Genomic DNA, 24,627 nt, shown 5'->3' with positions numbered 1-24,627 from the left:
TATTTTCTTTTTATATATCTTACGTTCATGACCTTTACTTCTGTTTGATTTATTACTCAAATTTACGATATTGTTCTATAAAGCCACGTTTGCCCTTGGAAAACCTTTTTCATATAACTTACCTTAATGTTCTTTAAACCTAGTTTTACTCAAATTTACGTCGTTCCTCAAATTTTGTTTTAGATAAAAAAAGGTTTATATCTGTCAAACATTCATTCATGCACAGGGAACTTAGTCTTCGTTGTTCTGTTCTCGATGTGTTTGTTTGTTTGTTTGTTTGTTTACAAAATATGCATAGAGTAAATAACAACAAAGTCATTTAGTTTGAAATAAAGCAATAATCTTTAGGAACTAAATGTAAAATGAAAGAAAAGCACGCACACTCAGGTCGAACTAACTCTATGCCAAGACAAATACATTCAATTAATGTGTGCATAAGCACTGCTGGCTTCATGTATTTTGGTCAATAATCTAGTCAATAATCCGGTTATGAAAAAAGCATCAATATAATCTGATTCATAAGTTTCTTGCGTTCCAAACAAGTCTTCACGCCTATGTTGCCCGACAATCCATATTTTCCCCACGAAAATAATATCAGTATCCCCATGAGGAAATTACTCTCTTTTGTTGCAAAATAACACTACAGTAAATAAGGATTGATTGGCTGCAACATCATCTCAGTTGCAGTATTCTTAAAATGTATGAAATGTTGTCAAAATATAATAACGCCTATATAGTGTGGAGGTTAGCAGTATAGATTCACATCATGGAAAGGCGAGACCAGGCTAATCAACACACACAGGAACTGATTACGTCGATGTTTTCACCCAGTATGTATAAACCGTAAATTAGACATCTTTTAAATCACTGAACTAGATAAAACTTTGAACCAGCACATTTTTAAAATTCATTCTAAACCAATCTTTTGAAGTTGACCTTAATCTACCCAAAATGATGCAATGAAAGCCCTCTCTTTGAACGCATATTTGAGCCGAACAACTGAGAGTAATGTATACGATAAATACTTATGAATGACGATCTTTATCAGCTGATATCGATGACCATGGCAAACAGCTGATATCGATGACCATGACAAAATTATTTACTTGAATGCACCAAGAACGTTTAATAAAGTCTGCAATCTTACATTCAATGGTTTGCCCTCTTTGGACAAAGATGAGAACCTTTTCTACCTGGTCAAATTATTGTTATACTTCTTTTTCTTTTCTTGATCAAGCGGAAAAACGACTTTGCGAAATAAAGGTATGAACTTGGACCAAATAAAAAAAAATGTGTGAGTTTTTAGTAACCCGACCGAGCCTAGACATTTTGTACATCATCAAAAAAATAAAATCTCTAAATTTTGCCCTAATGTGTCTCAGCCACCAAATAAGAAATATTTTTCCAGACCTACCCTAAGTTTTGGAGGCATGTTATCGGAAACACTCATAATCTTTTATTTGGCCTTATACGGAACAGCATAAGAACATGAGAAATTCAAGAGAAAGAAAAACGTCTATCGTTTTGTTTGATTTTAATTTCAAGAAAGTCCCATAACCTTACTATGTCCTTAACAAAGAGGGGTGAAACAAACAAATTACCTGGTACGTCCATTCTAGTGTTATTTACAACGAAGAGGTATCGTAAAAGACAGTCTTTAATGATTAAGAATGTAAACCCCAAGTATATATTAGTCTGCAGAAGCAGATACGAGGAGATACATGTAACACAAGCATATCATGACTCTTTTTAATGCTGGAAATGGTGTTAAAGTAAATAAAATGCTTCGTGTGTTGAATCGTTCCCACGGTAACTATAATATATTAACATATGAATTTACAAGTTGTTGAATCGTTCTCAAGGTAACTATAATATATTAACATATGAATTTACAAGTTCAAACAAAGCAGAGTAACAATGGACATATGGTCCTAATAAAAATGGACAGATGACAATATGTATGTCAAATTAATTTAGAAATTAATTATTCGTACATAAATAAACGGCTAGAGTGGAAAATAGATGTTAGATATCATGTCATTAAGCTGGTTAAATTGTCTTACGGACGGAATATTTTAGGTTTCAAAATAACCTATACACGATGAATCTGTAAGCAAAGAAAATACAAGCATCACCATGGTAACTCGTTCAGGCAAGTGTTTGCTCAGGTATACAGAATACGGTCTAGCGGCATATTCAGAGGAAAATAAGATCGAGATACAGACTAATGGCAAATGATGCGGTCCAGCGGCATATTCATCGAAAAATTAGATTTAAATTACAAAGACAGAGATAAATACAGGCAAAATCTGCAGCTCTGAAAGTAAGATATTTGCACCAACTATCACATCTTTGACTTCATTTCAATTATTTAGATACTAGGCTGATTCTAGTAATAAAAGAAGCTTTTTCCTATTTTCTATATCATGCATTACCAACGGCATTGAGGTTTTGACATGGTTATGTAAATTTGATTCGGTTGTTCAAATACTGCCTTTGCATGACAGTATTTGAGCTGGTTGCTTGTTGCTAGGCTATAGGCAGCGTTGGCAAAATTAATTTAAACCAGCAGAGTTCAGTATTGGGTTGTTCTGTTCTGTATTATAAAACTTACTAGTATTTTGACTTGATGTGATATCAACTCTCATGTACTGTAATTTATTTGGGGACCAGCTGTAATATAAGCTTAAGATACAACTTTCCTTGCTGACTGTAGTCAACGTACGTGCATCGCTGTTAGTGGTTGTGCAGTGGGCGGGCATTAGCAATCACAGCCTGTCATTACCGGAACGTATTACGCCAACGGGCACTTGATAATCTGCGCGTTGACCTTTGGAAAACAGACTGATTTCTTCTCTCACTCATTCGCTGTCATATCGTATACTGACACGGTAAAATACCATGGCGAACTGAATTTGGTTAAACGTTTACCGTTTGAAATCATCCACTCTTGATACCATATGTTTCATTTAAATGATTCAGTATACAATCTTTCAGTTTTCTGCTTTAATGGTCTTTCCAACGGTAATGCAGAACTTGATCACGTTTTGATTCAATTTTTCTTATGTTTTATGAAATCAATTACGGCTTACTGTCTTCTCCATAACATCTCCAAGTCCATTTAGTCAACTGATAGAGAGCGTTTCCATGCCAACCATATATGATGCAGCTCTATAGACGTGAATTAAAAAACCGGAATCCTTAACTTTTGTAGGCAAGTTAAAGCTTTATTTGAATAAATACTTCGCACTGACGATTACTACTGCTTAACTATATTCATTAAGATTTTAAACCAAGCATAGGTAGTGAAAATGCACCCATCATTTAGAAAGATATGATAAACTTTGATGGTATCTTTTGAGTCTGATGACAACTTTGACGACATATTACAGTTACCTGAAGCACTATTCATGTACTTCATTTTACCGTAGTGAATGCTGTAATTTACTTTCCATTTCGCCGGAGACAGGGGTTTCTAATCTTCATCAATGCTCCAACAGACATGTGTATCAACATTACCTCGATATCACTTTAATTTCATATAAAAATATTAACATTAAATTAAGGGTAAAAATAACCCGTGGTAGATATTTTACAGTAAATGTGTACAAATGACTCATTTCACGAGATCATACATTTTATCTTTTTTCAAAGACACATCATAGCATTGCCAAAGTAATCAAAATCGAGGCTACAACTGTAGGCGGCAGAGTCTTACAATGGATCACCAGATTATTATTGGAACTTAAGAGTTTGTCTTTGCAGTTCAGGTTCCATTCACACTGCCCCCGGCCACTTAACTTTGTATTATGTAGAAACTACACGGTAGATAACGATTTTATTATATTCATTTGGAATTAAAATTGAGCATTCTTCAAATTTTAAACAGTCATGTTTATATAACTTTTGAGATTATAGCGCAAATGCTATTTCACACAAGGGGAATAAGATAAACACAGAGCAGATACAGAGTTTGACACTGAGAAAGTGTAGTATACTAGGGAGTCCGGTGTAGTATTTCATTACCCAACGGATTCGCCAAATAAATCAAGTTGTAGGATCCTTTATGGTTGCAACGCTCACCAGTGTGAAACTGAGTACGTCTGTTTATGATTTACTCGACCGATGTGTGCTTACTGAGTAGGTGTAGTAGCAAATACCGTGATTACGCTGAACTGGAGGCAAGGCAGGTTCGGGCACTCACACCGATGACATCTTAAAGCCTTCGCTAATCATTTTGTGGTAAGTAAATAACAAGGTACTACAATGCCATGTCAATGAATGTTGTTTGACTTTGCGTTCAGCTTGTTTTGGTGATGGCGGGAAATTTATAAAAACTCATTTCTACATTAAAACTATAGATATCGTACAAATTTGTATACAGTTATGTCCATAAATATTTTACAACTAGGCAGGATTTATTAGTTAGCATGTGTCTTACATATGCCAGGTACATTGTATTTGTAATATACTGGATATCTCTCATTCTGAGTGTTATTATGTGTAGCTGCATTATGCGTGCAATTGTGTTCCAACAAAGCGCACACCGGTGCTTCAAGATTCCGCTGAAGACATTCGACGCTCATTTACGTATCGTCGCTATTCAGTTCACAATAAAGCATATTTCACGAGTTCACCGTGAGTCATTTCTTACAAGATCAAAGTAGAAATTGCGTCCACGTAGTCGATCTCGTGAAAATGTAAACAAGTCCTGTACAGGTCACCCCACAGAAAATTGTTAAAGCTATGTAACACAATTTCGAATGAAATAAGCTTTATGCGTCTTACGTTTACTCTTAAAAGCATGTAGTTTATGTTCATAAGAAATAAGTTTACAGCTCTTAAATGTGTACGTCCATTTATATTCACTGTTGAAATACCTTCCACAACTGATATAACAATCGCCATTACATCTTTTTTCAAACAGGGTGGGAAAAGCACGGCTTTCAAAACGAATTGCTTCCAAACATGTTTCTTAATTCACATGTCTGGTTAGAACATCTACTTTTAGACGCGACTTCTCTAAAACAGTAGTTCCCCAGGTGAGGCTCGAACTCACAACCTCCGCATTACTCATGAATGGCAGTCACACAGCTGTCCAGTACTGTCATATAAGTACGGCGCGCTAACCGATTGTGCCACTGGGGACTACCTGCAGGGTTGCTTGTAATTACCTATATTCTTTACTATTGACAACTAATATCCGTATACATTCTACATTTTAAATACATTGATATTCGAATCATCAATTTTAAATTTTTCTCCGTCGAGTAATTCGATCGAGTTTAATATTTTATAGCTCGTGCCTGTATAGCGTCATAACATCATAACATCGTTAAATTGTGGAAAGGAAGATTAAAAGAGATTGGTTGAAACCGTTGATAGACTGTAACATGTAGAATTATCTAGTAACTAAAATACATGTGTTAGTGTTTTACTCAGTACCGTTCGGTGAATCTTCAATAACGTGTTCTCAACGAGGAGTCTAAGCTTTATAAATTTCTCATGCTTTCTATTTTTTAACAAATCGAGAAAGCCTTACATGTTTAGTGCATATGATGTATAGTTAACTTTAACCAAGGGTACTGGAGAATGATGGCGGTCTGTGAACATTGTTGGAACATAGGCCCTCTTGCTGTGTTCAACTGTGTGGAGTGACTTTCATCCGATGGCGGTCTGTGAACATTGTAGGAATAGAGGCCATTTTGCTGTGTTCAACTATGACAAATGAATGGCATCCCGTGTTTTCAAAGGGTCTAGATTTATGTCTCAACTTAAACTAATAATGCCTAAGCGATGTAACTGTATCCTAGCAGCTCTACATTTACCTAGCAGTAGACAAAATGAAAATCATGATTCATGACAGATAGGGTCTGCAATCTTTCCTATGGATCCACACTGCTACTTTGTATTTAGATACATTGCCCTTCGGAAGTCCCTTGTATTCATTTCAGTAAGTCAGAAGCCACGATCTTGATTATTCAGGATATTATCCAAACTAGTACGTACTCTCGCAAACACACACATACCCCCCCACACACACACACACACTTATCAGCACACAGTACATATTAGTAGAGATTAAGTACCCTTCCCCTCGGCTTCAAGTGATCCAGTTACATCAGCAGTATGTGTGACGGACAGACAGACAGACAGACAGACAGACAGACAGACAGACAGACAGACAGACAGACGACAGATAGACTGACAGAAACGCGGACAGAGTCAGAGACGGAGTAGAGAGGGCGTTGTCCTATACTGAAACAAAAAGTTGATCATGAAAGAAATCCATACAGTTTATCATGGTATCCATGCGCACAGTTTGTCATCCATACATCTTATCACATGCAAGACATCCATTCAGATCATGTAAGACATCCGTTTGGCAAGTCAAGTTCTTACAATAATTTTTGAAATGCGCATCCATTAGATATGTTATATCATACTCGGCCACCGTCACTGTTCACTATTTACACTGTGAACACACACTGTTAGGCCCTTACGCAATATTTGCAGTCAACTCGACAGTTATTGTGTGCAAGTTAATTTGAAATTCCGTCTCTAGATTTAGCATTGTGCGTGCTCTAAACGAAAATTCTACATCCCATGTATTCAGTGACCTCAGCAGTGTCTGCATTTCCGTGTCATTTGAGATGAGTTGTCATCAGGATTAAAATTTATGAACGAGCTGAAGGTCGTTAAACAAAAGAAAAACAAACAGACAAATTGAACAAGCCTTAATAAAGCGTGCATGGATTATAACTATAGAATATGCTTTACACGTTCTTACATGTTCTCATTAATTTTTGAAATCATACTAGATGGTCATGGGTATGAAGGAAAATAGGCAGTTTATGTGTTCATTAAATAAATGCTCTCTAGAATGAGACGGCAATCAGAATTGTTGTTGTGAAAAGTAAGTAGTGCAGTGCAATGCTGAGATATTTTTCTTTGTTTTCATCGGATTACAAACGATGTTTAAACATGAAAATATCATAAGGCTTCTTCAGCGGGCTTTGGGAAGATGTTCAAGATTTAGCTCTACTTGCTGTAAATGGGTTAAGAATTAAAATATACAGTGTAGGTTCGAACTGGTGACAGAGAACAGCGATGGGGATCCGGAGCAGATGAACAATATCGAATGCGACTCTTGTAAGACATTTTACTCCTACGAAAATCCTGGGGAAAGGAGGCAGGTTCATGCATACATTTAGCTACTCTTCAAAGACAACTATTATGAAAAGGCCTGAAGTTGGGGTAAAAATACACCTTTGCAAATACCCATAATATAATATAATATAATATATTCCACACTATTGTGAAGGGACAAAGTATGTAACCTCTCTCAGATTTTATTTTCTTGTCACAAAAACGTACATGTACAGCAGGCATTTGTTGAGAATCTTGTATGACTGAATGGAGACGCAACTCGATTACTTCAATTTTTAATCTTTAAACCACTTTCAAAATCAATCACAGCAAAATGCCAACATTTGTAAGCTTATGCACATTTTACTTTGAACATTAAGTAAAGCTGCTCTAATGTCGTTTACCCCCTGGCGGAACGCTGACGGGTGAAAACACCGAGGCAATGCTAATCGCGATGACTCGTAGCTTCGGATTGTTCAGAGAAAAAACCTACATTCTGATATATGACGTGTATCATATTACGGAGAATAAGAAATCCTGTCTTGTATTTCCCAACTAACGAATACATGGGACATAGCTTCTGTTACTTGTCCTCGCAACTGCAAGATCGATCAGTCGCTACAGGGTGATGGAATACGCAGAACAGTAGACCTGTAACCCTTCATGCATTGAATGTTAAATAAAAAGTCGAAGGAACACAATCTTACAAGCAACGGCTGGCGTTGATTGATTTCAACTGAATGGAATCCATTTCTTATAAGAAGCACGTTCAATTTCAGAAACCATTAGGCACACATAAGCATCATACCATCAATCATCATTCTCACATCAAATATAATGGAATTTCTGTCGCCTCTTTGCATTACCCGATGTGATCGAAAGCGGTTTTCTGTTTAAAATTGAAAGGCGACGGGCGACATGCTGATAGGAGACATTGAATACACTAAGCTATCCAATTGAGTGTCAGTAGATTGTTGCCAAAACAATGTTTCCGTAGCTTAACTTACCGATTCAAATTGACAAAATTTACGATGAGCTGCAACGTTTATTTAAAAAAATGTCCTGATTGAAGGACTCCATCGTAACAGATTTGTAAAATACTGATTTTAGACCCTGGGCGACGTGGTATTATAGACAGCAATCAAAGTGAACAAACCAGTTACAATTGAACAAGCCCATTAAGCAGCTTTTAAGATAGTTTGGCAGTTACCTTTGATAAGGCTTTTGGAAATCGTTTACTTTTAACATTTTAAGACTATCAGTGTACTTTGCTTCTCGTATACCATGATGTTTGCCCATTCCACTTTCTGTCTATTTCGGACTTCAATCTCTTGATTATAAAAGTACATTTGACTCCTCAGGTTAGCCCATTTTCGGAAAAAGTTGCTAAACAAAAGTACGTTAGAGGTTCCCTTGAAATTCAATTGGATTGTAGGTGTCTAAAACAATGGCGCGAACGAGGAGTTCGAGGATCTGTTTTCCTGTGCCCAAATGACTGCATTATTCACACGACCAAAGTGCTCTTTCTTTCCTGGTGAAAATTGTATCCAATATTGTAAAGCGTTGTATGGAAACGTAACTTGAACAAATCAAACCTTAATGTGTAAATTACTCACGAGTGAAATGCAACAATAAGTTGACACGGTGTCGCTCATCTTCATAGTTTCAACATGGTATAGATGTGTCAATACTCTTAAATTATAGGAAAGCTTATATGTTGTAGACAGGTGACCTTGATTGCAGCAATATACATTTATGGCTTTAAATGCAGTCATTCTTTGATATTAGTTGAAACGGTTCTACTTTCATATCTGCCGTCTCTGTTGATCATACGAATCACTGTGTGAAAGTAACAGGCATCATGGAAGGATAATTAATATTTGATTTGTACATATCGCGGGAATTATCATCATTCGATCTTGAAAAGCGGCATAACACACTGACAAATGTACATAATAAAGAACTAGATTTATCTGTTTATATGTAATACTAGGAAGACAACAAACCGAATATTCATGAGATAGAATAAGAGCTATGAATAATGCGTTTCGGGTGCAACCCATAGTCAGTGTATGAAGAGGGGGTAAAAACGACTTAATGCGTAAAATAAGCAAATAAACTAATGACGAAGCAAAGAAAATGGAGGAAAAGAGATGCAATGCATTAAACGGTTGTGGAATAGACAGAAAATGAAGGGATAGGCAATAGGAAGGTGATGAAATTGACGTTTAGGCTAGCTGGTGTCGGCGTACTCAGCTAGTAAATGAGGGTTTGCTCCCGAGTTGGATGAATGAGTCTTCGCCTTGGATAGATGGCAAAGGTGTTACCATCATATCAAAAGTGCCGCAATGTGACTTGATGCAAAAATACCAGGCTACTTGAGACTATGGAGATTTTCAACAAAACAGTTGCCTAGTAACCGTTTTTTTTCGCCACCTTTATATTTCCAAAGTTAGAAACAACTCAGCTAGGTACAAGCTAGGTAAGTTGACACCAGCTGATATTCACCGCGTTTGCCCTGTCTTACCTCTGATTGGCTATTTGTCTCTTATTTGTATTCCATCCCTCATTCATCATTCCATTTGATTGTTGTTCAGTTTCATTTCTGTTTAATCAATGAAGTCATTTTCCATCTTTCCTCACATATATCGAAGGGTTGTACAAAAACGTCCATTTTTTATCGCTCTGCTGCTAATGGTATAGTCTTGTATACAGGTTGTTGTCTTCTTTTTTAACGGCAGGAGAGTTTTAACTCCTTTTTGTTCGAGGTTTTTATTATGTCTTGTACAGCCAGGGTGTCGCTACAAATAGAATTGTCTGTGTAATTTTTGTTTATTTTTTTTTTTTGACCATGTGCTCATAACAAAACCTTTTTACATCAACGTTGACGAAAAAAAACATCTTCATAGGAAGTTCCCAATATCTTTTTGCAAAGGATTTAAGAATTTGTACAAATTTTGCATTGCAGAGATTAGTGATGTAAAGAGCTTAGGATTTACATGGAAGTGATCGATATGATAGACCACGAACAGCATGCTTCATTGTCATCTCTAAAAATAATGAAACTGTTGATTAATCGTTCTGGTACTTTTCTGATTTTCCGTCAAATAATCCTTTGTAGTGTGTATTGAAGACGTCTTCTCTAATCAGTCTGTTGTCAGTAGAGCGCCTGTATTCATTTTCCGTATAAACACTTTTGTCACCCAAATGATAAGCGACATCATACCTGAAACTTAATTAAATGGTTTAATAGTTTGCATCAATCACAACTTTGTTACTTTTGGATCATTCTTGACGTGTACCATGTCCTGTGTGTTGCATGCTGGCAGAGGACGCTTAACATTATCCCGGCCGGAATAGCGGATACCTGATACCGCCACTTAGCAAACTTTTAGTGGTTCTGGATGGTCCAACTTGTTGTTAACAATAAATGTTTCACGGACCTAGTAATTTGTTTCCTTTAATGGATATAATTATTGGACCGGTTATGATTTCATATCGCTATGAGGTAGAGTTCTCAATGTTGAAAAGATCATGATCAAAGTCCCATATGTAAGTACAATTATTATTGTCAAGTAATATTCCGTGTACGCCTAGTTATGGTGTATACGTTTCTCAACTGTTTAGATATTGTAGAGCTTGTGACTCCTACGCTGATTTTCAAATAGGACACTGCTCATTAGCATCGAAACTAGTGAGACAGGTATACACAACGAAAAGACTAGCGAGAACTTTCAAAAAGTTCTATGGTAGATATGAAGACATTGTGGCCAAATAAGGCACCTCGGTCATTCAAATGATTAGCGACGGCATTCCCGGCTTCGACTTATGACAGTGATTCATATACTGTATCGCTTCATACAATTTAGACAATTTTGGAACGATCATGACGGGTGTAGCATGCTTGCAGGGTACGCTTACCCATTCTGGACATCTGGTACCACCACTAACTATAAGTGGTTCAGGATGGTTCTACTTAACTGTTTTATTACGAACGTCCCGTGGACCTGGTAATGCATCACCTTGAATGAAAATGATTATTGAACCAGTTTAATGTTATATTGTATGTGCGACTTTGTAAACAAAAGTTAACCCGCAAAATGGTAAGATGCACCCACCGCTGATTGACAGAGATTTGGTGAGATGCACCCACCGCTGATTGACAGAGATTTGGTGAGATGCACCCACCGCTGATTGACAGACATTTGGTCTTCTTCGAGCAGTCCTTCCATGTCAGTTACAAATGCTTTCCTTGAGCTCCGCTCAACACAATACACTCTTCTAATTCCGAAAAATAATGGTCTGACGTCTCGGGGAAAAAATTGTCCTTAATCTTTCTAATTGATGCGGCACAGCTAGATTTACAGGAAATGAGTTTGAAGTCCCAGAAGTTGGGGTAAAGTAAGAGTTACAAATTACAGATAATGTGGCGCTCCTTCTGCATAATTACCATACTTAATGCTTGACTCAGTCTAAGCATGTGCAATTTTCAACTGCTAGGTATGACACTGAGTGTCACTGAATATAATGCGTGGACAGAAATACATCGAACACAGCCTCAAGGAGTGTGTTTACCACGAAGACTATTTCAGATCCATTTTATAGACGAGAATTTTCAGCAGCTAAATGAACTCAATATTTTAAATGCAGCCACAGGGCGATTTACATTTCAGTCAATGGTACTTGAGATCCATCAATTGAACTTTATTGATGTACATACAAAATAAGGAGCGATACATCTGTTGGTATCACTGCCGATCAACAATGTCATTGATAAATAATAGGACTTGAGATTTCAACAGCTGGACATCATAACCACACAACTTTCGTAGGCGTTCTATAATAGTCGTTCCGTGTTACCGGGAAACTGGACTGAAAAAAATCGTCTACTTGATGCTGACAATGTCTAGTGTGCTCAGACAGCGTCGAAAAGTGCTTTTGCCAACTATTCAAGTCGGGGAAGGATCAGTCAGAAGTTGAACATTATAACTAGCTAGATGTGTTGATCAGTTTGCATTATGCACTTTGTGTTGCTGGGAAACAAACACCCTGACAATTGTATGTGGCATATGCCGTTTTCAGATTTCATTGAAATGCTAAATGAAGCATAGATCATGTAATGACTTCGTACATGCATTGGAGACTGTTAAGTCTGAGTTTGTTCTTGGGTTTTCTCAATACTTTGCCATGTTGTAGGAGATCTGGCCGGTAAGTCAAATGACGTCAGTTGGTCATTACAATAAAGAGTGTGTCTCTAAATAGCAGAAGTAATGGCCCTGCTCTGTCAGAATAATTGCCTAATTTGTGACAGAAGTTCATATTAAAATAGGCTTTAGGAGACTAACCTGTAATGACATGTCAGTTAGAGTCACTGTCCAGAAGATGCTTCCCTCTAGCTTTTGTGAAGTGAAGTTAATATTCAGTATAGGTAGGAAATATAAGGCATAATGTATCTGTCGTGTCAGTGAAATCGGCCGATGGTTTCCAAGGTGCAAACAACAATCCATCACAGTTCAGATCCATACAGATAGCTTGGGTAGAGATCTATGGAAAAACGAGTTTTCGTTGACGATTGGGAGAGATTCAGCCAAGAATTGATTCTTGACCCTGCATTAAGTGACTCCCATGGTCATAAGTGATTACACTGACGCTGTTTGTATCCATCTAATCAAGTCTTACATACAGATAAGGCTGTCGGTGACTTGGTGAGGTAGTTAAGACTCAGGACTAAGCCACTCAGGATAAGTTAAATAAATGCTGATTCGGCATAATACTCAAAAATAAATTAAAGAGGAAATAAAATAGTAATACACAATTGCATAATGGTTGCATGAATAAATCAAACAGCAATATTTTCACACACGACTACACTTCAATGCCACAATCACTTCTCAACTTCTATAGATAGCCTGTCCCAGACACTAAACAAATCATATGTCCAGTCATATGACCCTAATAACAACGCCAAAGTAGTTTAACAACTAAGAGCAGAAACAACTTTTTCAAAACGAAATTGTTGAAGTTTCTTCATTTCAACATTTGTCTTTTTGTTATTGGCTTACTGAATAACCATTGCGCACCGAATCAAAACCGAAATCGTGATGCAAGTACTGATAAATATCCAGACATATTTTACGCTAAATAGAATGATTATAAACTGACAAAAAGCGAACACATCACACAGTGTGCAAGGTCTGACATTTTAAGTTATCATACAATATGCATGGTCTGACATTTTAAATTATCATACAATATGTAAAGTCCGGCAATTTGAATTACCATGCACTATACATGGTCAGGCATTTTGAATGATCATGATACAATATGTAAAGTCTGGCATTCAATTATCATACAATATGCATGGTCCGGCATTTTGAATTACCATAAACTATACACGGTCTGGCATTTTGAATTATCATAGAATATGTAAAGTCAGGCATTTTTAATTATCATACAATATGCATGGTCTGGCATTTTGAATTACAATACACTATACATGGTCCGGCATTTCGAATTATCATACACTAATACGGTCTGACATTTTAAATTATCATACAATATGTAAAATCTTGCATTTTGAATTATCATACAATACTTATGGTCTGGCATTTTGAATTATCATCCAACAGTACAAAAAACAAAAAAAAAACCCAGAAGGTATACATTTTAAAGGAAATTGTAGGTAAATGGGTGCGGTATAATTAGCTTGACAGAGGCATGCCAGCGAGTCCAATCTCGATATGTTATTAATCGTCCATCGCCGGTGGAAACATTATATTACTGCTTTGTAAGTGTTTATGGGCAACTGTAATGAAGTATACAAAAAGTAATTGAGTATGCTCCTATGTTGAAATCAGCATAACAGGTTTATTTGGCAGAGCATCAAATACATTCTCAACTATGTACACCAGTATACACTTATTTCAGCAATGAGGTGAAAAACATACCATTGTTGCTCGAGGACCTGAGACTCGCCACAAAACAGTGTTTCACCAGGCCGCCACAGTATCGACGCTGTAGACGGCGCTTCAGGAATTACCAGGACAATGATTGGTCTGAGCTGTTGATCAATTTTAAGTTTTAGAACTCGTTTCACGGTAAATAGCTATTTGCATGTATCAGCACAAAATGATGCATACCACGTGACTGAAAAGTTACTTATGATTAGAGAGGATTAGACTAGGTGTATTACCTTGGTCGTTTTGATCAAGAAGTGTTCCACCGTATTTTTCGCGGAAGTTTGAAAATTCCTGAAATTGATCGTGTTCATGAATTTTCCCATGTTTCAAAGGTTGCCCTTTTCGTCAAATATGCTGGATGAACTTAACTGGGGGAAATCTTAAACTGCCATACATAACATACCAAGACAGAACAATTGCTCAGATTAACTGAATTAATTGTGGATTTAACAATGTACACAAATATCACGGTATGTGTTAGTAATGACTTTGAATTCGCGCTAAATTATGGAATATAGTGAGTATGACACAAGAATAACGCGTGTAGCCCAGTACGTATCTTTCTTCTTCTGTGAGTCGTATGTTTATTTGTACAGGAGGTGATAGTAAAAATGTTGAGAGACTTCACGGCTCTCCAGGTCTCATAATACTCTCGTGAGTTTGCCACGTAAAATTTCACTGTGACACCATTTCTTTGTTTTTGATATTTAAGCACCTGAGAGGAACACTTATAGCAACATCTAAGTTGTCACATGGGAATTAAGTTTATCAAGACTTTAGTGTATTTCTTCCTTTGTCAAATTCACCATAGCTTTTACAGCTGACATGATGTTCATAAGAAATCTTGAGAGTATATAGGTGTATGCCTGTACTTTGAAGGTTATTTAATAACTATTTTCTGTGAACACCACAGCGACGAATTAGAACTGCATGATTTGCGTTACAGGTTGCCATGACAAGATAGTGTTCATCGGTTTTCCTAACATCCACTGTGATTGTGCAACGCTTCATCACGTCAGCCATGAGCCAATTAATTGGAACAAGACTGACAGATTTCGTTGAGAAAATGTCAACAAATCTGATGGCGTAAGATTTTGGATCAATACGATAGAGTGGCGGACATGCGTCAGAATATAAATGTTTCAAGGTGATGGAGCTGGTATAATGATAAAATATCACATGGACGATAACAGTGCTATGGTTACCTTGATTTAAGTGTACTGTTTATATATGGAAGATCATATTCATTTTGCGATGCATCATATAGTTTTATTTGCATTCATATTTCGAATAAGCACGACACATTTTATGTTGCAATTATCTGGTTGCCGCAATGCAATCACATGAAATAATAGAGTTGCCACAGTGTCCACTAGACACTTGCACGCAACTTGACTGTGAAACCACCCTCATGTGAAGAAGGCTGCATCTTTTCAAGAGTACAATGGTAAACACATGCCAAATTTCTCTTGTTTGCTCATGTATTTGTTTTCCCTCAGTAAACGTAACGTCAATTTCTGAGTCAGATCAACTCATAATTACATTGAAATAAATCGAAGTGAATAGTGTAAAAATATTGATAAAAAACTGATTGATTTGACGAGATTGAACATGTGTACATATCAGAGATACAGATGATAAGCTGTATCTTGACTCCCTGACAGGAAAATGGAAATGACATCAAAAAGTCCATCTCTGCCTCTGTCTTACTATCTCTGAGTCTCTATCTTATTACATACATACATACATACATACATACATACATACATACATACATACATACATACATACATACATACATACATACATACATGTGTGTGCGCGCGCTCGCGTGTATTTGTTTGTGTGTGTTAGAAACATTGATATAACACGCAAGAAGGAAACTCGTACTAAATGAAGCTTCATAAACTCGGGGCATGAAAATAAAACTAACTGGAATCAAAACAAACTGACAAAAATCGTCAATAATCTGCTTTTCTTAGAGATAATAGAAGCTTACAACCTTTATTTAAAATTGATATCTTTTGTTTTTAGTTTTATATGATTCGGTGATAATGCCACAGGCAAAAGTATACATATGTTTGCTTCGTGTCAGGGCGGTAAACATTCTATGGAGCCTAAGAACACGCCTGGATAATAGTAAGGACTTGTATTACGATAGCTGTTTTGATCTTGAGCTCATGGTTATTCAGCAAATCAATGACAAAGGGGCGAATGCGGAGTTAAAGCTTCAACTTCTCCACTTGGAAAACAAGTTGTTTCTACTCGAAGTTGAAGCTGTATAGGCGTTGTCTTTCAGAAACTTGAAATGTCATCCAGATTTCATCGATGCTACCGTCATTTTTGCCAACGTCACTTCACCGAAACAACTACTGACTAAAACCTCGAATAATATAAGTAATCGATAAAACATTTCTAGAAAGGTAAAAGATCAAACAGGCTTTAATTTTGGGTCAAAGTATAATTCATGAATTATTTTACCAACTTTGAATTACCTTTTCACTTGAGAACATTGACGTGGATGATCGAATGGTAGTACACTCTCTGCTGAACCAAGGCTGACTTTGACAGCAATTGCTTCAAGTTTTTGATTGTATGTTTTAAGGTTTATTTATGCGCGATTTAATTAATGTCTCACGCCACATTTAATTTATGATTGTCTCTGTGTGCTTCTAATTTCATCCTGATACTCAAGCTTTCCTAACGTTTTTTTTATATTTCGGCTAGACCTACCACTTAGCAAACTTGGGCTACCTCATATTGATCGAAATCTGTTTAATTGTTTTCATGGCGCCATTCAAACACCGCTTTTTCTTTGGCTCACTATGTTTCTCTCATCGCCATCGATCGTGCTTGTTTCTATGAGGCAGATGTTGCGGCGTTTGATGACGTTCGCTATCTTTGCCTTGGAGATGGTCGACTGGCTGACGCTGTCGTCTATATGGAAGGTTTGCTGTTTGGATGTTCCCTGTGATTAAGGGCATATATGTGGCTGATATAACGGCTTTTAAATATAATACAAGGAACGTGAACTTCAACCATTGATAGAGGAGCAAAGACCGTATAAAAATTTCGAGAAGATAGAACATATTATGATGAATATATCCAATGATTTTGACCTGTAATAATTTGTTCATTGTGTGCAATGAAACAATGACTGTGTGGCCGATTAGTGTTGAACGTTACGGTAGGTGAGGTGGCGCTGTTGGTCGGAGTTTGGAAACCAGCGACATAGACCAATTTAATTTCATGACAACTTGACCTTACTTCCTGGTATTTTCGTTCGTATGTAGCCAGTCAAAATCCACGTTTTTGCCCTTTGGTAGGCAAGAAAATGCACATGTGTTCTAAGATGAGTTAGAGCACACTTGCTTAATAGTATGGCAGACTATGTATCAGGAGAGTTAGAAATTAAGCAGACAGACCCATACCGACAAAAATGTCAGGGGCGTATTGCTGCATGTTATACCAGCATCGATTAGTCTTCTCTCTACACCCTCTTGTAAACTTTGTCATATTAGTTACCTTTTTGCGTGTAAGTACTATGTAGCATATGGTGCAGCGTGATAACGTTGAAACGTCGAAATAGTCACATCTGTTAGATTACCGAACAAATTTAAAATCAGTGTAATACGAAAGCCTATTTATCCATCTTGCTAAAATCTGGCCAGTGAAACATTCAGGATATCTTTAAAATACCAGGACAACGCTATCAACGATTGGTTAAAACACGGCTTATGCAAAAAATTAATACAATGATAGACCTTTAAAATTGGAAGCTGTTACCATTAGAAATAATTTCAAGTTATATGATTCAATATTCAAGGATAATATATGTTTACCGCCTTTCGCAGGTGTTCTAGAATGTTTCCAACACATTTTTAAAGGAATATTTCTCATCTAAGATGGTAATGAAACCCCTCATACTATTATATATTTTCAAAAAGTAGAGAATAGAAAGTTTACTATCGTAGCAATAGTTTACACAAAGGATGAAGGGGTTTATCTTTGGGGTAAAAAACCTCAATTTTGGTAATAATGATGAAAATTAATTTAAGTAAAAAAGATAATATTTTCTGAAACGTAATAATTCACTTGAAACAAGAGTATATGTATAAAAAACGACTATTTTATTTTGCATGATCTATCCTCATTCTAAAATGGCAAGGCTTGAACGACTGACACTGAAAGGAAGTGATTAAAAACATGATAAACAAAAAATTAAAATGCCTCTTATTCAAATGTAAGAAATTAATTGTCAAACAAAATAGTCGCTTGTCATATAGTGTTAAAAGAATATAGTGTGAAAGTTTCAGAAAATGTGACCCAGCCAGAATGGAGTTAAATTCTTTTGATATCTTGAAATTGGGAGAAAAGAAAAGCCAGGAAATCGGATGATTTACATATATTTACATAAATTAACACTTCTTTATCAAACAACTTTCAACTGTTTGACAAGCTAAAAGATGAACCCGACCAATATTTTAATCTTAGGTTGACAAATTAATTGAAATTAGATGTCATATTTGCAAAAAAGAATGATTTTCAGTAAAATACGGTGTGTTGGGTGCAGCGCTCCCCTAAACCAAAAACTGATTTGAAAATTCTATACAGTTGATGAGTAATCGATCCGATGTAGCACATGTACCTTTAAGTGTAAAATTCGTGACAACACACATACGAATTAATGACTACCAACATCGCAATTAATGCGGTTTTAATCAAGCAAGATTTGTATTTCCATTTTTCCCGTGAACGGATGAGTGTCGTGTCAGAGTCTTAACATCAACTTGAATGAAATCTGCCATGAAATGGCACGGTGTAATCAGTGACTCTTTCTAGGACGAGTTCAAGAGAACTATAATGTGTTCTCCAATTAGTGACTATTTTGTCTGACCCTAGACGACGACAAAATAAATGCTTAGCTAAATTACACATTTGGCGAACAAAGTTTATGATTGGCTGTTAGTGCCATTTTATGACCAGTAATGTCGGATTGGAAAAAGGATTGCATTTCAGTGAAAGTATGTGTTACCGTCTTGTCAAATTTTCCAATCATTTGAAATGTTTGCAATCATTTCGTCTGAAAATGACTTTGAGGATTATAAACGCAAGGATTTTACAAAATATCACAATAGTTTGTATGTGTCAATATACTTTTATGGATACCATACTGAAGTAAGAAGGCAGGCAAAATGAAGAGCTTTTCTTATTCAGAACGCAGTTAGTAGAAGTGTTGATAAAAGGTTTAAGCGTACTGTCTCCGAGGATTGCATCGATTATAGTACGCTTATTGTGATTGCATGATGTTAGTCACCGGTTTTGGTTTTCTTGTGGATCAGAGAACAGTCTGAGGTCAACGGTTTCAATTAGTAATATCGTTAGTCGACATTTAATATCTCCCATCGGGTAAAAGAACGCGCAAATAAAGGATAGCGAAACTGATGGTTTCTAGAAATACGATTTCCATGAAGAGGCTGTAATTAGTCTTTTGAGTAGCTTCAGTACGAACTGGGACTCAGAGAATATGCGAAATAATGGAAAGTGTACGGTAATTTGCAGAACTATCTAGTTGACAAAGGTGTGTACTGATGCACAATTTGTTGAATGCTGAAGATTTTTATTCGTAGCTTTCCTTTCAGAGAACGGTTTAAAACAGGAACTACCGACACAATTCACCAGCAAAAGCAAAAGACTGAATCTTTGTAAAGGCTCTGTTGTACCAGTGATAGCGTAACATAGATTTTCCATTTGCCGGACGATCTATGCACCATTTATGAGAACGTAACGGTTCATTTACCTTTCATTATTTTATAACATGACTGGTTCTTCGAAGGCGTTCAAGAATTATTTTCGAAGGTTCATTTTATGAAAATATAAATATCCGTATTGTTGAAATACATACATGTTAGTGTCGAGTATAGGGTTAGCAACTGCTAATTGCTGCGGTGGGATGATAACGTGTTCTCTGTTGTGAAACTGGATTGTTGATTATATGAAACTATTTCGATCACGAATTATTGAGAAATAAAGACTTTGCCATAGGCTTACACTATTGCACACGGTATAACTCTGTGCTCCAGGGTAAGCTTAATGATGCTTACCTAAGTTGTACAAATAAACTGCGTTCTAAAGTAATCTGGATTGCTACTTTATCATTATAGCGTATTATGTTACCGTAACTCTCGAATATTTTGAATTGTGGTATAAACTACGTGTACAAAAGTATTAATTTTAGATTACCAAAACAATTCGTCCGTGAATTAAAGGCACGTAAATTACTGCCTAGGAACAGGCAAGGAAACAAAGAGAAGCTGGACAAGCTAAACATATAATTTTATATTACTTGCCTAGTGCCAAAAATGTATCTTTTAATTTCTCTGGGTACAGTCACTTACGATCTTTAGAATATAGAAATTATCTCGAAAACTATTGGCTAAAAGACGATGATAAACACATTTTCGAATCCTGCATTTCTGATCTTTGGCACTGAAAACGTTTCATTGACCCACAGTACCATTATTGCTAGCGCATGGCTACGATGAATTTTCTTGACGATGACAGAAATGCCAACCTACTCTCTGATTTGGGACAACAAGTCCAAAGTTCAATAATCACAAGCCGTCAGAATTTCATCCTTAGGTGCACTCTGTAATATAGACTACTTGTCACCATGGTGATAACATAACAGATACAATAATTGCGGCACATAAACAACGGGCAATACTAATCTGTATTATTTTGGAGGAAATGCAATGATTTAAATGTAATGTTTTTTAAATTGAACCCTTTGATTTAAACACTAATTGTTACAAATTCGCACATCTCCAACAAGTATATCCATTTCCTTTATAAAAATCTATCTGGTACCGTTATCAGATAAAGACAATATGCGTATTCAGTGTAAACATCCCTTGTATTTTCGCACTGATAGAGCTGTAACTTTTTATAATTATTTAGGTATTTTTGTATTAAATGCCTACTCAGTCTCTTGATCTACTCCCTGACGCATGCCCAGATACACAATATTCAGCTTGTCAACTTAACCTATACATGTGTAAACTAACTCAGTGTTGTTGACAAGTGATTTCTGGTCCGGTCTAGAATGTAAACAATATTGCATTTTATAGGCATAGACACTTGGCATGATAAATAATAACCGTTTTTACAGCATTTGTGAAGAAGAACATGAATTTGCAATTTATATGCAAAACAGTAATCATGACAAAATAATCAAAAGTTACGTCTAATGACCTCTTATTAAGCACAGCTTTCCTTCACTATAAATATAATATCAGTTTGCTTAGTTTCCTTGTTTCATCAGGACGGGGTCACTTTGCTTCCCGTCTTTCTGTCACAGCCAAAAGCAACTTGAAGGCAGTAAGTCTTCCCTCCTTTAAATTAATTTCGCATGCACAAATTTGTCTTCTATATAACTTTTACTTCTAGTCCCTCAACTGGATGACAAAGATTGAGTTAATTGATCATCTGCTCATATAATTCGACTTTTTACTCCACCTTCACACTTTACACACTGCTTGCTGTATGCATTAACAAACATTGCCGTTATATTACATTTATCGCATATTTCAAATTCAGACAACATCAATCGAAAAGCGCCATCGTTGATTGTTTAAATTGGTAGACTACATGGAACAGTGGTCTTCACTGAGCTATCTAATGTTTTCATTAGTAGTTAGACTACATGGAACAGTGGTCATCACTGAGCTATCTAATGTTTTCATTAGTAGACTATATGGAACAGTGGTCTTCACTGAGCTATCTAATGTTTTCATTAGTAGACTACATGGAACAGTGGTCTTCACTGAGCTATCTAATGTTTCATTAGTAGACTACAATGGAACAGTGGTCTTCACTGAGCTATCTAATGTTTTCATTAGTAGACTACATGGAACAGTGGTCTTCACTGAGCTATCTAATGTTTTCATTAGTAGACTACATGGAACAGTGGTCTTCACTGAGCTATCTAATGTTTCATTAGTAGACTACATGGAACAGTGGTCTTCACTGAGCTATCTAATGTTTTCATTAGTAGACTACATGGAACAGTGGTCTTCACTGAGCTATCTAATGTTTTCATTAGTAGACTACAATGGAACATTGGTCTTCACTGAGCTATCTAATGTTTTCATTAGTAGACTACATGGAACAGTGGTCTTCACTGAGCTATCTAATGTTTTCATCAGTAGACTACATGGAACAGTGGTCATCACTGAGCTATCTAATGTTTTCATTAGTAGACTACATGGAACAGTGGTCATCACTGAGCTATCTAATGTTTTCATTAGTAGGTTACATGGACCTGTGGTCATCACTGAGCTATCTAATGTTTTCATTAGTAGACTACATGGAACAGTGGTCATCACTGAGCTATCTAATGTTTTCATTAGTAGACTACATGGAACAGTGGTCTTCACTTAGCTTTCTAATGTTTTCGTTAGTAGACTACATGGAACAGTGGTCTTCACTGAGCTATCTAATGTTTTCATTAGTAGACTACATGGAACAGTGGTCTTCACTGAGCTATCTAATGTTTTCATTAGTAGACTACATGGAACAGTGGTCATCACTGAGCTATCTAATGTTTTCATTAGTAGACTACATGGAACAGTGGTCTTCACTGAGCTATCTAATGTTTTCATTAGTAGACTACTTGGAACAGTGGTCTTCACTGAGCTATCTAATGTTTTCATTAGTAGACTACATGGAACAGTGGTCTTCACTGAGCTATCTTATGTTTTCATTAGTAGACTACATGGAACAGTGGTCTTCACTGAGCTATCTAATGTTTTCATTAGTAGACTACATGGAACAGTGGTCATCACTGAGCTATCTAATGTTTTTGTTAGCAATCGTGATGTCTGATATATTGAACTAAGTGATTGGATTGTGATCTCAGAGCTTTCAGTTGCATGTAGCCGTGAAGTTCAATAAATCTCATCAACTGTTAATAAGTTGACTATCAGGAAACAACTGACTTTCGTCATTTCCGAATTGCTTGTTGCTTGACTCGCTATCATGGTTTTTGAAGACAAATAAGCTCCCATCAATTAGGAATACGATCAGTTTTGTCTCCACGTTACAAGTTTCAGGTTAGCCCTTTGTGGGTGTGCTCGTAACATTTTGTCCTTTTCTTTTCATGTCTCTTCGATTTGCCCAATACATTTCTGACAATTGGAAATGTTCCCAGGCATGGTTACATAAATTTGAGGTCAAAGTTAGGCGCCAACAAATGGGCTTTACGACAATGTGAGTTACAAATCAAAGCATTGATAACGCAAAGCTTTTACATGAAAATAACAGACGACCTTAAAAGAGGAATAATACTGCAGCAAGTGAAAATGAATACAGTAAAATACAAGGCAGTATTGCTGAAGGCAATGAGTACTTGGGCCATGATAGAGTAATTTGAGGACAATATATACTACTATTCAAATATGGTCTTGAATTTCTCCTGTCAATGAGGCATTTGATTAACTGGTTATTAAACGAAGCAATGGCATGACAACGGCAAAATATGTCTAGCAACTTTTGTGGAGTTTGAGGCAGGGGTTCTTTATTTATAGCGGGAATTGCTTAAACTCCTTAAATATTCAAATTACAGCAAATTTCTTTTGTTCTCGATGGTAGATGTCTAATATTTAGATGGGCATATTTAGATTTCTACCCTATAGTTATCCCTATATACCAAAAATCGGACATCCAGCTCTATTGGCTTGCTCAGAATTAGATATGCGCATAATTAATGAGGTACAATATGTGGTGTCATAAGGTGTCCCATCATACCATTTATGAAGGGTGTAGCACTTGTGGTTACTGAGTTGTGGAGAAAATATATATATTTGAGGTCAAAGGTCATCGAGGTCACGTGACATTTTGTCAAAATAATTGTATTGCTAAGTTATTCCTACATACCAAAAATCAGACCTCTAGCTCTATTGGCGCGCTCAAAATTATATATGCGCAGAATTAATGAGGTACAATATGTGGTGTCATAAGGTGTCTTATCATACCAAATATGAAGGATGTAGCACTTGTGGTTACTGAGTTGTGGACAAATATATATATTTGAGGTCAAAGGTCATTGAGGTCACGTCACATTTTGTCATAATAATTGTATTGCTAAGTTATTCCTATATACCAAAAATCAGACCTCTAGCTCTATTGGCTCGCTCAAAATGAGATATGCACATAATTAATGAGGTACAATATATGGTGTCATAAGGTGTCCTTTCATACCAAATATGAAGGGTGTAGCACTTGTGGTTACTGAGTTGTGGACAAATATGTATATTTGAGGTCAAAGGTCATTGAGGTCACGTGAAGTTTTGTCAAACAAATTATATTGTTAACTTATCCCTATATACCAGAAATCAGACCTCTTGCTCTATTGGCTCGCTCAAAATTAGATATGCACATAATTAATGGTACAATATGTGGCGTCATAAGGTGTCCCATCATACCAAATATGAAAGGTTTAGCACTTGTGGTTACTGAG

At 36.4% G+C, this 24,627-nt stretch overlaps 1 protein-coding gene and 1 non-coding gene across 2 annotated transcripts in view; one reads left to right on the top strand and one right to left on the bottom strand.

The window, feature by feature from the left end:
* Nucleotides 1-4,009: 4,009 nt before the first annotated feature.
* Nucleotides 4,010-24,627, top strand: part of LOC139134591 (NACHT and WD repeat domain-containing protein 2-like) — an 84,436-nt gene continuing 63,818 nt past the window's right edge. The window contains exon 1 of the mRNA XM_070701504.1: nucleotides 4,010-4,242. The gene's annotated coding sequence lies outside the window, so the exon portion shown is untranslated. The remainder of the gene's footprint in view (nucleotides 4,243-24,627) is intronic.
* On the bottom strand, nucleotides 5,035-5,148 carry Trnai-uau (transfer RNA isoleucine (anticodon UAU)). The gene is made up of 2 exons: nucleotides 5,111-5,148; nucleotides 5,035-5,070 (listed from the first exon to the last, which is right to left on the bottom strand). It is a non-coding gene; the product is annotated as a tRNA-Ile (tRNA).

Source organism: Ptychodera flava, chromosome 6 (assembly GCF_041260155.1).
Source record: "Ptychodera flava strain L36383 chromosome 6, AS_Pfla_20210202, whole genome shotgun sequence".
Lineage (NCBI taxonomy): Eukaryota > Metazoa > Hemichordata > Enteropneusta > Ptychoderidae > Ptychodera > Ptychodera flava.
Note: the sequence above shows the minus strand (reverse complement) of the source record. Positions and strands in the feature narration are given on the sequence as shown.